Genomic DNA, 15,949 nt, shown 5'->3' on the forward strand with positions numbered 1-15,949 from the left:
TCATTTGACAACATTAACTGAGCCAGACCTCTAAAATTGCTAAATTTTTATCAATTTTGCTATTTTTACAGTTATTAATTCATTTAAAAAAATTATCTCAAATACTAGAAACCAAAATGAATTCGAACTTTGTACAGATGGTTGCTAGTTATTATTAGATAACATTAGCTGAGCCAGACCTCTTAAATTTGCTACCTTGTCATCAATTTTGCTATTTTTACAGTTACTAATTCATTTAAAAAAATAATCTCAAATACTAGAAACCAAAATGATTTCGAACTTTGTACAGATGGTTGCTAGTTATCATTTGACAACATTAACTGAGCCAGACCTCTAAAATTGCTAAATTTTTATCAATTTTTCTATTTTTACAGTTATTAATTCATTTAAAAAAATTATCTCAAATACTAGAAACCAAAATGATTTCGAACTTTGTACAGATGGTTGCTAGTTATAATTTGAAAACATTAACTAAGCCAGATCTCTAAAATTTGCTTACTTCTCGTCAATTTTGCTATTTTTTACATTTATTAATTCATTTAAAAAAATTATCTCAAATACTAGAAACCAAAATGAATTCGAACTTTGTACAGATGGTTGCTAGTTATCATTTGACAACATTAACTGAGCCAGACCTCTAAAATTGCTAAATTTTTATCAACTTTGCTATTTTTACAGTTATTAATTCATTTAAAAAAATTATCTCAAATACTAGAAACCAAAATGATTTCGAACTTTGTACAGATGGTTGCTAGTTATAATTTGAAAACATTAACTAAGCCAGATCTCTAAAATTTGCTTACTTCTCGTCAATTTTGCTATTTTTTACAGTTATTAATTCAATTAAATAATAATCTCAAATACTAAAAACGTAAATAAATTCAAAAATTGTACAGATGGTTGCTAGTTATTATAAGATAACATTAGCTGAGCCAGACCTCTAAAATTTGCTTACTTCTCGTCAATTTTGCTATTTTTTACAGTTATTAATTCAATTAAAAAAATAATCTCAAATACTAAAAACGTAAATAAATTCAAAAATTGTACAGATGGTTGCTAGTTATAATTTGAAAACATTAACTAAGCCAGATCTCTAAAATTTGCTTACTTCTCGTCAATTTTGCTATTTTTTACAGTTATTAATTCATTTAAAAAATTAATCTCAAATACTAAAAACGTAAATAAATTCAAAAATTGTACAGATGGTTGCTAGTTATAATTTGAAAACATTAACTAAGCCAGATCTCTAAAATTTGCTTACTTCTCGTCAATTTTGCTATTTTTTACATTTATTAATTCATTTAAAAAAATAATCTCAAATACTAGAAACCAAAATGATTTCGAACTTTGTACAGATGGTTGCTAGTTATAATTTGAAAACATTAACTAAGCCAGATCTCTAAAATTTGCTTACTTCTCGTCAATTTTGCTATTTTTTACAGTTATTAATTCATTTAAAAAATTAATCTCAAATACTAGAAACCAAAACGAATTCGAACTTTGTACAGATGGTTGCTAGTTATCATTTGAAAACATTAACTAAGCCAGATCTCTAAAATTTGCTAACTTCTCGTCAATTTTGCTATTTTTTACATTTATTAATTCATTTAAAAAAATAATCTCAAATACTAGAAACCAAAATGAATTCGAACTTTGTACAGATGGTTGCTAGTTATCATTTGACAACATTAACTGAGCCAGACCTCTAAAATTGCTAAATTTTTATCAACTTTGCTATTTTTACAGTTATTAATTCATTTAAAAAAATTATCTCAAATACTAGAAACCAAAATGATTTCGAACTTTGTACAGATGGTTGCTAGTTATAATTTGAAAACATTAACTAAGCCAGATCTCTAAAATTTGCTTACTTCTCGTCAATTTTGCTATTTTTTACAGTTATTAATTCATTTAAAAAATTAATCTCAAATACTAGAAACCAAAATGAATTCGAACTTTGTACAGATGGTTGCTAGTTATCATTTGAAAACATTAACTAAGCCAGATCTCTAAAATTTGCTAACTTCTCGTCAATTTTGCTATTTTTTACATTTATTAATTCATTTAAAAAAATAATCTCAAATACTAGAAACCAAAATGATTTCGAACTTTGTACAGATGGTTCCTAGTTATTATTTGAAAACATTAAGTGAACCAGACCTCTAAAATTGCTAAATTTTTATCAATTTTGCTATTTTTTACATTTATTAATTCATTTAAAAAAATAATCTCAAATACTAGAAACCAAAATGAATTCGAACTTTGTACAGATGGTTGCTAGTTATTATTAGATAACATTAGCTGAGCCAGACCTCTAAAATTTGCTACCTTGTCATCAATTTTGCTATTTTTACAGTTACTAATTCATTTAAAAAAATAATCTCAAATACTAGAAACCAAAATGATTTCGAACTTTGTACAGATGGTTGCTAGTTATTATTTGAAAACATTAACTAAGCCAGATCTCTAAACTTTGCTAACTTCTCGTCAATTTTGCTATTTTTTACATTTATTAATTCATTTAAAAAAATAATCTCAAATACTAGAAACCAAAATGATTTCGAACTTTGTACAGATGGTTGCTAGTTATCATTTGACAACATTAACTGAGCCAGACCTCTAAAATTGCTAAATTTTTATCAATTTTGCTATTTTATTTTTACAGTTATTAATTCATTTAAAAAAATAATCTCAAATACTAGAAACCAAAATGATTTCGAACTTTGTACAGATGGTTGCTAGTTATCATTTGACAACATTAACTGAGCCAGACCTCTAAAATTGCTAAATTTTTATCAATTTTTCTATTTTTACAGTTATTAATTCATTTAAAAAAATAATCTCAAATACTAGAAACCAAAATGATTTCGAACTTTGTACAGATGGTTGCTAGTTATCATTTGACAACATTAACTGAGCCAGACCTCTAAAATTGCTAAATTTTTATCAATTTTTCTATTTTTACAGTTATTAATTCATTTAAAAAAATAATCTCAAATACTAGAAACCAAAATGATTTCGAACTTTGTACAGATGGTTGCTAGTTATAATTTGAAAACATTAACTAAGCCAGATCTCTAAAATTTGCTTACTTCTCGTCAATTTTGCTATTTTTTACATTTATTAATTCATTTAAAAAAATAATCTCAAATACTAGAAACCAAAATGAATTCGAACTTTGTACAGATGGTTGCTAGTTATCATTTGACAACATTAACTGAGCCAGACCTCTAAAATTGCTAAATTTTTATCAATTTTGCTATTTTTACAGTTATTAATTCATTTAAAAAAATTATCTCAAATACTAGAAACCAAAATGATTTCGAACTTTGTACAGATGGTTCCTAGTTATTATTTGAAAACATCAACTGAGCCAGAACTCTTAAAATTGCTAAATTTTTATCAATTTTGCTATTTTTACAGTTATTAATTCATTTAAAAAAATTATCTCAAATACTAGAAACCAAAATGATTTCGAACTTTGTACAGATGGTTCCTAGTTATAATTTGAAAACATTAAGTGAACCAGACCTCTAAAATTGCTAAATTTTTATCAATTTTGCTATTTTTTACATTTATTAATTCATTTAAAAAAATAATCTCAAATACTAGAAACCAAAATGAATTCGAACTTTGTACAGATGGTTGCTAGTTATTATTAGATAACATTAGCTGAGCCAGACCTCTTAAATTTGCTACCTTGTCATCAATTTTGCTATTTTTACAGTTACTAATTCATTTAAAAAAATAATCTCAAATACTAGAAACCAAAATGATTTCGAACTTTGTACAGATGGTTGCTAGTTATAATTTGAAAACATTAACTAAGCCAGATCTCTAAAATTTGCTAACTTCTCGTCAATTTTGCTATTTTTTACATTTATTAATTCATTTAAAAATAATCTCAAATACTAGAAACCAAAATGATTTCGAACTTTGTACAGATGGTTCCTAGTTATTATTTGAAAACATTAAGTGAACCAGATCTCTAAAATTTGCTTACTTCTCGTCAATTTTGCTATTTTTTACATTTATTAATTCATTTAAAAAAATAATCTCAAATACTAGAAACCAAAATGAATTCGAACTTTGTACAGATGGTTGCTAGTTATCATTTGAAAACATTAACTAAGCCAGATCTCTAAAATTTGCTTACTTCTCATCAATTTTGCTATTTTTACAGTTATTAATTCATTTAAAAAAATAATCTCAAATACTAGAAACCAAAATGATTTCGAACTTTGTACAGATGGTTGCTAGTTATAATTTGAAAACATTAACTAAGCCAGATCTCTAAAATTTGCTAACTTCTCGTCAATTTTGCTATTTATTACAGTTATTAATTCAATTAAAAAAATAATCTCAAATACTAAAACCGTAAATAAATTCGAAAATTGTACAGATGGTTGCTAGTTATTATTAGATAACATTAGCTGAGCCAGACCTCTAAAATTTGCTACCTTGTCATCAATTTTGCTATTTTTACAGTTACTAATTCATTTAAAAAAATAATCTCAAATACTAGAAACCAAAATGATTTCGAACTTTGTACAGATGGTTGCTAGTTATAATTTGAAAACATTAACTAAGCCAGATCTCTAAAATTTGCTAACTTCTCGTCAATTTTGCTATTTTTTACATTTATTAATTCATTTAAAAAAATAATCTCAAATACTAGAAACCAAAATGAATTTGAACTTTGTACAGATGGTTGCTAGTTATCATTTGACAACATTAACTGAGCCAGACCTCTAAAATTGCTAAATTTTTATCAATTTTGCTATTTTTACAGTTATTAATTCATTTAAAAAAATTATCTCAAATACTAGAAACCAAAATGATTTCGAACTTTGTACAGATGGTTGCTAGTTATAATTTGAAAACATTAACTAAGCCAGATCTCTAAAATTTGCTTACTTCTCGTCAATTTTGCTATTTTTTACAGTTATTAATTCATTTAAAAAATTAATCTCAAATACTAGAAACCAAAATGAATTCGAACTTTGTACAGATGGTTGCTAGTTATCATTTGAAAACATTAACTAAGCCAGATCTCTAAAATTTGCTAACTTCTCGTCAATTTTGCTATTTTTTACATTTATTAATTCATTTAAAAAAATAATCTCAAATACCAGAAACCAAAATGATTTCGAACTTTGTACAGATGGTTCCTAGTTATTATTTGAAAACATTAAGTGAACCAGATCTCTAAAATTTGCTTACTTCTCGTCAATTTTGCTATTTTTTACATTTATTAATTCATTTAAAAAAATAATCTCAAATACTAGAAACCAAAATGAATTCGAACTTTGTACAGATGGTTGCTAGTTATCATTTGAAAACATTAACTAAGCCAGATCTCTAAAATTTGCTTACTTCTCATCAATTTTGCTATTTTTACAGTTATTAATTCATTTAAAAAAATAATCTCAAATACTAGAAACCAAAATGATTTCGAACTTTGTACAGATGGTTGCTAGTTATAATTTGAAAACATTAACTAAGCCAGATCTCTAAAATTTGCTAACTTCTCGTCAATTTTGCTATTTATTACAGTTATTAATTCAATTAAAAAAATAATCTCAAATACTAAAACCGTAAATAAATTCGAAAATTGTACAGATGGTTGCTAGTTATTATTAGATAACATTAGCTGAGCCAGACCTCTAAAATTTGCTACCTTGTCATCAATTTTGCTATTTTTACAGTTACTAATTCATTTAAAAAAATAATCTCAAATACTAGAAACCAAAATGATTTCGAACTTTGTACAGATGGTTGCTAGTTATAATTTGAAAACATTAACTAAGCCAGATCTCTAAAATTTGCTAACTTCTCGTCAATTTTGCTATTTTTTACATTTATTAATTCATTTAAAAAAATAATCTCAAATACTAGAAACCAAAATGAATTTGAACTTTGTACAGATGGTTGCTAGTTATCATTTGACAACATTAACTGAGCCAGACCTCTAAAATTGCTAAATTTTTATCAATTTTGCTATTTTTACAGTTATTAATTCATTTAAAAAAATTATCTCAAATACTAGAAACCAAAATGATTTCGAACTTTGTACAGATGGTTGCTAGTTATAATTTGAAAACATTAACTAAGCCAGATCTCTAAAATTTGCTTACTTCTCGTCAATTTTGCTATTTTTTACAGTTATTAATTCATTTAAAAAATTAATCTCAAATACTAGAAACCAAAATGAATTCGAACTTTGTACAGATGGTTGCTAGTTATCATTTGAAAACATTAACTAAGCCAGATCTCTAAAATTTGCTAACTTCTCGTCAATTTTGCTATTTTTTACATTTATTAATTCATTTAAAAAAATAATCTCAAATACTAGAAACCAAAATGATTTCGAAATTTGTACAGATGGTTCCTAGTTATTATTTGAAAACATTAAGTGAACCAGACCTCTAAAATTGCTAAATTTTTATCAATTTTGCTATTTTTTACATTTATTAATTCATTTAAAAAAATAATCTCAAATACTAGAAACCAAAATGAATTCGAACTTTGTACAGATGGTTGCTAGTTATTATTAGATAACATTAGCTGAGCCAGACCTCTAAAATTTGCTACCTTGTCATCAATTTTGCTATTTTTACAGTTACTAATTCATTTAAAAAAATAATCTCAAATACTAGAAACCAAAATGATTTCGAACTTTGTACAGATGGTTGCTAGTTATAATTTGAAAACATTAACTAAGCCAGATCTCTAAAATTTGCTAACTTCTCGTCAATTTTGCTATTTTTTACATTTATTAATTCATTTAAAAAAATAATCTCAAATACTAGAAACCAAAATGAATTTGAACTTTGTACAGATGGTTGCTAGTTATCATTTGACAACATTAACTGAGCCAGACCTCTAAAATTGCTAAATTTTTATCAATTTTGCTATTTTTACAGTTATTAATTCATTTAAAAAAATTATCTCAAATACTAGAAACCAAAATGATTTCGAACTTTGTACAGATGGTTGCTAGTTATAATTTGAAAACATTAACTAAGCTAGATCTCTAAAATTTGCTTACTTCTCGTCAATTTTGCTATTTTTTACAGTTATTAATTCATTTAAAAAATTAATCTCAAATACTAGAAACCAAAATGAATTCGAACTTTGTACAGATGGTTGCTAGTTATCATTTGAAAACATTAACTAAGCCAGATCTCTAAAATTTGCTAACTTCTCGTCAATTTTGCTATTTTTTACATTTATTAATTCATTTAAAAAAATAATCTCAAATACTAGAAACCAAAATGATTTCGAACTTTGTACAGATGGTTCCTAGTTATTATTTGAAAACATTAAGTGAACCAGACCTCTAAAATTGCTAAATTTTTATCAATTTTGCTATTTTTTACATTTATTAATTCATTTAAAAAAATAATCTGAAATACTAGAAACCAAAATGAATTCGAACTTTGTACAGATGGTTGCTAGTTATTATTAGATAACATTAGCTGAGCCAGACCTCTAAAATTTGCTACCTTGTCATCAATTTTGCTATTTTTACAGTTACTAATTCATTTAAAAAAATAATCTCAAATACTAGAAACCAAAATGATTTCGAACTTTGTACAGATGGTTGCTAGTTATCATTTGACAACATTAACTGAGCCAGACCTCTAAAATTGCTAAATTTTTATCAATTTTTCTATTTTTACAGTTATTAATTCATTTAAAAAAATAATCTCAAATACTAGAAACCAAAATGATTTCGAACTTTGTACAGATGGTTGCTAGTTATAATTTGAAAACATTAACTAAGCCAGATCTCTAAAATTTGCTTACTTCTCGTCAATTTTGCTATTTTTTACATTTATTAATTCATTTAAAAAAATTATCTCAAATACTAGAAACCAAAATGAATTCGAACTTTGTACAGATGGTTGCTAGTTATCATTTGACAACATTAACTGAGCCAGACCTCTAAAATTGCTAAATTTTTATCAACTTTGCTATTTTTACAGTTATTAATTCATTTAAAAAAATTATCTCAAATACTAGAAACCAAAATGATTTCGAACTTTGTACAGATGGTTGCTAGTTATAATTTGAAAACATTAACTAAGCCAGATCTCTAAAATTTGCTTACTTCTCGTCAATTTTGCTATTTTTTACAGTTATTAATTCAATTAAATAATAATCTCAAATACTAAAAACGTAAATAAATTCAAAAATTGTACAGATGGTTGCTAGTTATTATAAGATAACATTAGCTGAGCCAGACCTCTAAAATTTGCTTACTTCTCGTCAATTTTGCTATTTTTTACAGTTATTAATTCAATTAAAAAAATAATCTCAAATACTAAAAACGTAAATAAATTCAAAAATTGTACAGATGGTTGCTAGTTATAATTTGAAAACATTAACTAAGCCAGATCTCTAAAATTTGCTTACTTCTCGTCAATTTTGCTATTTTTTACAGTTATTAATTCATTTAAAAAATTAATCTCAAATACTAAAAACGTAAATAAATTCAAAAATTGTACAGATGGTTGCTAGTTATAATTTGAAAACATTAACTAAGCCAGATCTCTAAAATTTGCTTACTTCTCGTCAATTTTGCTATTTTTTACATTTATTAATTCATTTAAAAAAATAATCTCAAATACTAGAAACCAAAATGATTTCGAACTTTGTACAGATGGTTGCTAGTTATAATTTGAAAACATTAACTAAGCCAGATCTCTAAAATTTGCTTACTTCTCGTCAATTTTGCTATTTTTTACAGTTATTAATTCATTTAAAAAATTAATCTCAAATACTAGAAACCAAAACGAATTCGAACTTTGTACAGATGGTTGCTAGTTATCATTTGAAAACATTAACTAAGCCAGATCTCTAAAATTTGCTAACTTCTCGTCAATTTTGCTATTTTTTACATTTATTAATTCATTTAAAAAAATAATCTCAAATACTAGAAACCAAAATGAATTCGAACTTTGTACAGATGGTTGCTAGTTATCATTTGACAACATTAACTGAGCCAGACCTCTAAAATTGCTAAATTTTTATCAACTTTGCTATTTTTACAGTTATTAATTCATTTAAAAAAATTATCTCAAATACTAGAAACCAAAATGATTTCGAACTTTGTACAGATGGTTGCTAGTTATAATTTGAAAACATTAACTAAGCCAGATCTCTAAAATTTGCTTACTTCTCGTCAATTTTGCTATTTTTTACAGTTATTAATTCATTTAAAAAATTAATCTCAAATACTAGAAACCAAAATGAATTCGAACTTTGTACAGATGGTTGCTAGTTATAATTTGAAAACATTAACTAAGCCAGATCTCTAAAATTTGCTAACTTCTCGTCAATTTTGCTATTTTTTACATTTATTAATTCATTTAAAAAAATAATCTCAAATACTAGAAACCAAAATGATTTCGAACTTTGTACAGATGGTTCCTAGTTATTATTTGAAAACATTAACTGAACCAGACCTCTAAAATTGCTAAATTTTTATCAATTTTGCTATTTTTTACATTTATTAATTCATTTAAAAAAATAATCTCAAATACTAGAAACCAAAATGAATTCGAACTTTGTACAGATGGTTGCTAGTTATTATTAGATAACATTAGCTGAGCCAGACCTCTAAAATTTGCTACCTTGTCATCAATTTTGCTATTTTTACAGTTACTAATTCATTTAAAAAAATAATCTCAAATACTAGAAACCAAAATGATTTCGAACTTTGTACAGATGGTTGCTAGTTATTATTTGAAAACATTAACTAAGCCAGATCTCTAAACTTTGCTAACTTCTCGTCAATTTTGCTATTTTTTACATTTATTAATTCATTTAAAAAAATAATCTCAAATACTAGAAACCAAAATGATTTCGAACTTTGTACAGATGGTTGCTAGTTATCATTTGACAACATTAACTGAGCCAGACCTCTAAAATTGCTAAATTTTTATCAATTTTGCTATTTTTACAGTTATTAATTCATTTAAAAAAATAATCTCAAATACTAGAAACCAAAATGATTTCGAACTTTGTACAGATGGTTGCTAGTTATCATTTGACAACATTAACTGAGCCAGACCTCTAAAATTGCTAAATTTTTATCAATTTTTCTATTTTTACAGTTATTAATTCATTTAAAAAAATAATCTCAAATACTAGAAACCAAAATGATTTCGAACTTTGTACAGATGGTTGCTAGTTATAATTTGAAAACATTAACTAAGCCAGATCTCTAAAATTTGCTTACTTCTCGTCAATTTTGCTATTTTTTACATTTATTAATTCATTTAAAAAAATAATCTCAAATACTAGAAACCAAAATGAATTCGAACTTTGTACAGATGGTTGCTAGTTATCATTTGACAACATTAACTGAGCCAGACCTCTAAAATTGCTAAATTTTTATCAACTTTGCTATTTTTACAGTTATTAATTCATTTAAAAAAATTATCTCAAATACTAGAAACCAAAATGATTTCGAACTTTGTACAGATGGCTGCTAGTTATAATTTGAAAACATTAACTAAGCCAGATCTCTAAAATTTGCTTACTTCTCGTCAATTTTGCTATTTTTTACAGTTATTAATTCAATTAAATAATAATCTCAAATACTAAAAACGTAAATAAATTCAAAAATTGTACAGATGGTTGCTAGTTATTATAAGATAACATTAGCTGAGCCAGACCTCTAAAATTTGCTTACTTCTCGTCAATTTTGCTATTTTTTACAGTTATTAATTCATTTAAAAAATTAATCTCAAATACTAGAAACCAAAATGAATTCGAACTTTGTACAGATGGTTGCTAGTTATTATTTGAAAACATTAAGTGAACCAGATCTCTAAAATTTGCTTACTTCTCGTCAATTTTGCTATTTTTTACATTTATTAATTCATTTAAAAAAATAATCTCAAATACTAGAAACCAAAATGAATTCGAACTTTGTACAGATGGTTGCTAGTTATCATTTGACAACATTAACTGAGCCAGACCTCTAAAATTGCTAAATTTTTATCAATTTTGCTATTTTTACAGTTATTAATTCATTTAAAAAAATAATCTCAAATACTAGAAACCAAAATGAATTCGAACTTTGTACAGATGGTTGCTAGTTATCATTTGAAAACATTAACTAAGCCAGGTCTCTAAAATTTGCTTACTTCTCGTCAATTTTGCTATTTTTACAGTTATTAATTCATTTAAAAAAATAATCTCAAATACTAGAAACCAAAATGATTTCGAACTTTGTACAGATGGTTTCTAGTTATCATTTGACAACATTAACTGAGCCAGACCTCTAAAATTGCTAAATTTTTATCAATTTTGCTATTTTTACAGTTATTAATTCATTTAAAAAAATAATCTCAAATACTAGAAACCAAAATGATTTCGAACTTTGTACAGATGGTTGCTAGTTATCATTTGACAACATTAACTGAGCCAGACCTCTAAAATTGCTAAATTTTTATCAATTTTGCTATTTTTACAGTTATTAATTCATTTAAAAAAATTATCTCAAATACTAGAAACCAAAATGAATTCGAACTTTGCACAGATGGTTGCTAGTTATAATTTGAAAACATTAACTAAGCCAGATCTCTAAAATTTGCTTACTTCTCGTCAATTTTGCTATTTTTTACATTTATTAATTCATTTAAAAAAATAATCTCAAATACTAGAAACCAAAATGAATTCGAACTTTGTACAGATGGTTGCTAGTTATCATTTGACAACATTAACTGAGCCAGACCTCTAAAATTGCTAAATTTTTATCAACTTTGCTATTTTTACAGTTATTAATTCATTTAAAAAAATTATCTCAAATACTAGAAACCAAAATGATTTCGAACTTTGTACAGATGGTTGCTAGTTATAATTTGAAAACATTAACTAAGCCAGATCTCTAAAATTTGCTTACTTCTCGTCAATTTTGCTATTTTTTACAGTTATTAATTCAATTAAATAATAATCTCAAATACTAAAAACGTAAATAAATTCAAAAATTGTACAGATGGTTGCTAGTTATTATAAGATAACATTAGCTGAGCCAGACCTCTAAAATTTGCTTACTTCTCGTCAATTTTGCTATTTTTTACATTTATTAATTCATTTAAAAAAATAATCTCAAATACTAGAAACCAAAATGAATTCGAACTTTGTACAGATGGTTGCTAGTTATCATTTGACAACATTAACTGAGCCAGACCTCTAAAATTGCTAAATTTTTATCAATTTTGCTATTTTTACAGTTATTAATTCATTTAAAAAAATAATCTCAAATACTAGAAACCAAAATGAATTCGAACTTTGTACAGATGGTTGCTAGTTATCATTTGAAAACATTAACTAAGCCAGGTCTCTAAAATTTGCTTACTTCTCGTCAATTTTGCTATTTTTACAGTTATTAATTCATTTAAAAAAATAATCTCAAATACTAGAAACCAAAATGATTTCGAACTTTGTACAGATGGTTTCTAGTTATCATTTGACAACATTAACTGAGCCAGACCTCTAAAATTGCTAAATTTTTATCAATTTTGCTATTTTTACAGTTATTAATTCATTTAAAAAAATAATCTCAAATACTAGAAACCAAAATGATTTCGAACCTTGTACAGATGGTTGCTAGTTATCATTTGACAACATTAACTGAGCCAGACCTCTAAAATTGCTAAATTTTTATCAATTTTGCTATTTTTACAGTTATTAATTCATTTAAAAAAATTATCTCAAATACTAGAAACCAAAATGAATTCGAACTTTGCACAGATGGTTGCTAGTTATAATTTGAAAACATTAACTAAGCCAGATCTCTAAAATTTGCTTACTTCTCGTCAATTTTGCTATTTTTTACATTTATTAATTCATTTAAAAAAATAATCTCAAATACTAGAAACCAAAATGAATTCGAACTTTGTACAGATGGTTGCTAGTTATCATTTGACAACATTAACTGAGCCAGACCTCTAAAATTGCTAAATTTTTATCAATTTTGCTATTTTTACAGTTATTAATTCATTTAAAAAAATTATCTCAAATACTAGAAACCAAAATGATTTCGAACTTTGTACAGATGGTTGCTAGTTATAATTTGAAAACATTAACTAAGCCAGATCTCTAAAATTTGCTTACTTCTCGTCAATTTTGCTATTTTTTACATTTATTAATTCATTTAAAAAAATAATCTCAAATACTAGAAACCAAAATGAATTCGAACTTTGTACAGATGGTTGCTAGTTATCATTTGACAACATTAACTGAGCCAGACCTCTAAAATTGCTAAATTTTTATCAACTTTGCTATTTTTACAGTTATTAATTCATTTAAAAAAATTATCTCAAATACTAGAAACCAAAATGATTTCGAACTTTGTACAGATGGTTGCTAGTTATAATTTGAAAACATTAACTAAGCCAGATCTCTAAAATTTGCTTACTTCTCGTCAATTTTGCTATTTTTTACAGTTATTAATTCAATTAAATAATAATCTCAAATATTAAAAACGTAAATAAATTCAAAAATTGTACAGATGGTTGCTAGTTATTATAAGATAACATTAGCTGAGCCAGACCTCTAAAATTTGCTAACTTCTCGTCAATTTTGCTATTTATTACAGTTATTAATTCAATTAAAAAAATAATCTCAAATACTAAAACCGTAAATAAATTCGAAAATTGTACAGATGGTTGCTAGTTATTATAAAATAACATTAGCTGAGCCAGACCTCTAAAATTTGCTTACTTCTCGTCAATTTTGCTATTTTTTACAGTTATTAATTCAATTAAAAAAATAATCTCAAATACTAAAAACGTAAATAAATTCAAAAATTGTACAGATGGTTGCTAGTTATAATTTGAAAACATTAACTAAGCCAGATCTCTAAAATTTGCTTACTTCTCGTCAATTTTGCTATTTTTTACAGTTATTAATTCATTTAAAAAAATAATCTCAAATACTGGAAACCAAAATGATTTCGAACTTTGTACAGATGGTTCCTAGTTATTATTTAAAATCATTAACTGAACCAGATTTCTAAAATTTGCTAACTTCTCGTCAATTTTGCTATTTTTTACAGTTATTAATTCATTTAAAAAAATTATCTCAAATACTAGAAACCAAAATGATTTCGAACTTTGTACAGATGGTTCCTAGTTATTATTTGAAAACATTAACTGAGCCAGAACTCTTAAAATTGCTAAATTTTTATCAATTTTGCTATTTTTACAGTTATTAATTCATTTAAAAAAATTATCTCAAATACTAGAAACCAAAATGAATTCGAACTTTGTACAGATGGTTGCTAGTTATTATTTGAAAACATTAAGTGAACCAGATCTCTAAAATTTGCTTACTTCTCGTCAATTTTGCTATTTTTTACATTTATTAATTCATTTAAAAAAATAATCTCAAATACTAGAAACCAAAATGAATTCGAACTTTGTACAGATGGTTGCTAGTTATCATTTGACAACATTAACTGAGCCAGACCTCTAAAATTGCTAAATTTTTATCAATTTTGCTATTTTTACAGTTATTAATTCATTTAAAAAAATAATCTCAAATACTAGAAACCAAAATGAATTCGAACTTTGTACAGATGGTTGCTAGTTATCATTTGAAAACATTAACTAAGCCAGGTCTCTAAAATTTGCTTACTTCTCGTCAATTTTGCTATTTTTACAGTTATTAATTCATTTAAAAAAATAATCTCAAATACTAGAAACCAAAATGATTTCGAACTTTGTACAGATGGTTTCTAGTAATCATTTGACAACATTAACTGAGCCAGACCTCTAAAATTGCTAAATTTTTATCAATTTTGCTATTTTTACAGTTATTAATTCATTTAAAAAAATAATCTCAAATACTAGAAACCAAAATGATTTCGAACTTTGTACAGATGGTTGCTAGTTATCATTTGACAACATTAACTGAGCCAGACCTCTAAAATTGCTAAATTTTTATCAATTTTGCTATTTTTACAGTTATTAATTCATTTAAAAAAATTATCTCAAATACTAGAAACCAAAATGATTTCGAACTTTGTACAGATGGTTGCTAGTTATAATTTGAAAACATTAACTAAGCCAGATCTCTAAAATTTGCTTACTTCTCGTCAATTTTGCTATTTTTTACAGTTATTAATTCATTTAAAAAATTAATCTCAAATACTAGAAACCAAAATGAATTCGAACTTTGTACAGATGTTTGCTAGTTATCATTTGACAACATTAACTGAGCCAGACCTCTAAAATTGCTAAATTTTTATCAATTTTGCTATTTATACAGTTATTAATTCATTTAAAAAAATAATCTCAAATACTAGAAACCAAAATGAATTCGAACTTTGTACAGATGGTTGCTAGTTATCATTTGAAAACATTAACTAAGCCAGATCTCTAAAATTTGCTTACTTCTCGTCAATTTTGCTATTTTTACAGTTATTAATTCATTTAAAAAAATAATCTCAAATACTAGAAACCAAAATGATTTCGAACTTTGTACAGATGGTTGCTAGTTATAATTTGAAAACATTAACTAAGCCAGATCTCTAAAATTTGCTAACTTCTCGTCAATTTTGCTATTTATTACAGTTATTAATTCAATTAAAAAAATAATCTCAAATACTAGAAACCAAAATGAATTCGAACTTTGTACAGATGGTTGCTAGTTATCATTTGACAACATTAACTGAGCCAGACCTCTAAAATTGCTAAATTTTTATCAACTTTGCTATTTTTACAGTTATTAATTCATTTAAAAAAATTATCTCAAATACTAGAAACCAAAATGATTTCGAACTTTGTACAGATGGTTGCTAGTTATAATTTGAAAACATTAACTAAGCCAGATCTCTAAAATTTGCTTACTTCTCGTCAATTTTGCTATTTTTTACAGTTATTAATTCAATTAAATAATAATCTCAAATATTAAAAACGTAAATAAA

This window comes from Vanessa atalanta, chromosome W (assembly GCF_905147765.1).
Source record: "Vanessa atalanta chromosome W, ilVanAtal1.2, whole genome shotgun sequence".
Lineage (NCBI taxonomy): Eukaryota > Metazoa > Arthropoda > Insecta > Lepidoptera > Nymphalidae > Vanessa > Vanessa atalanta.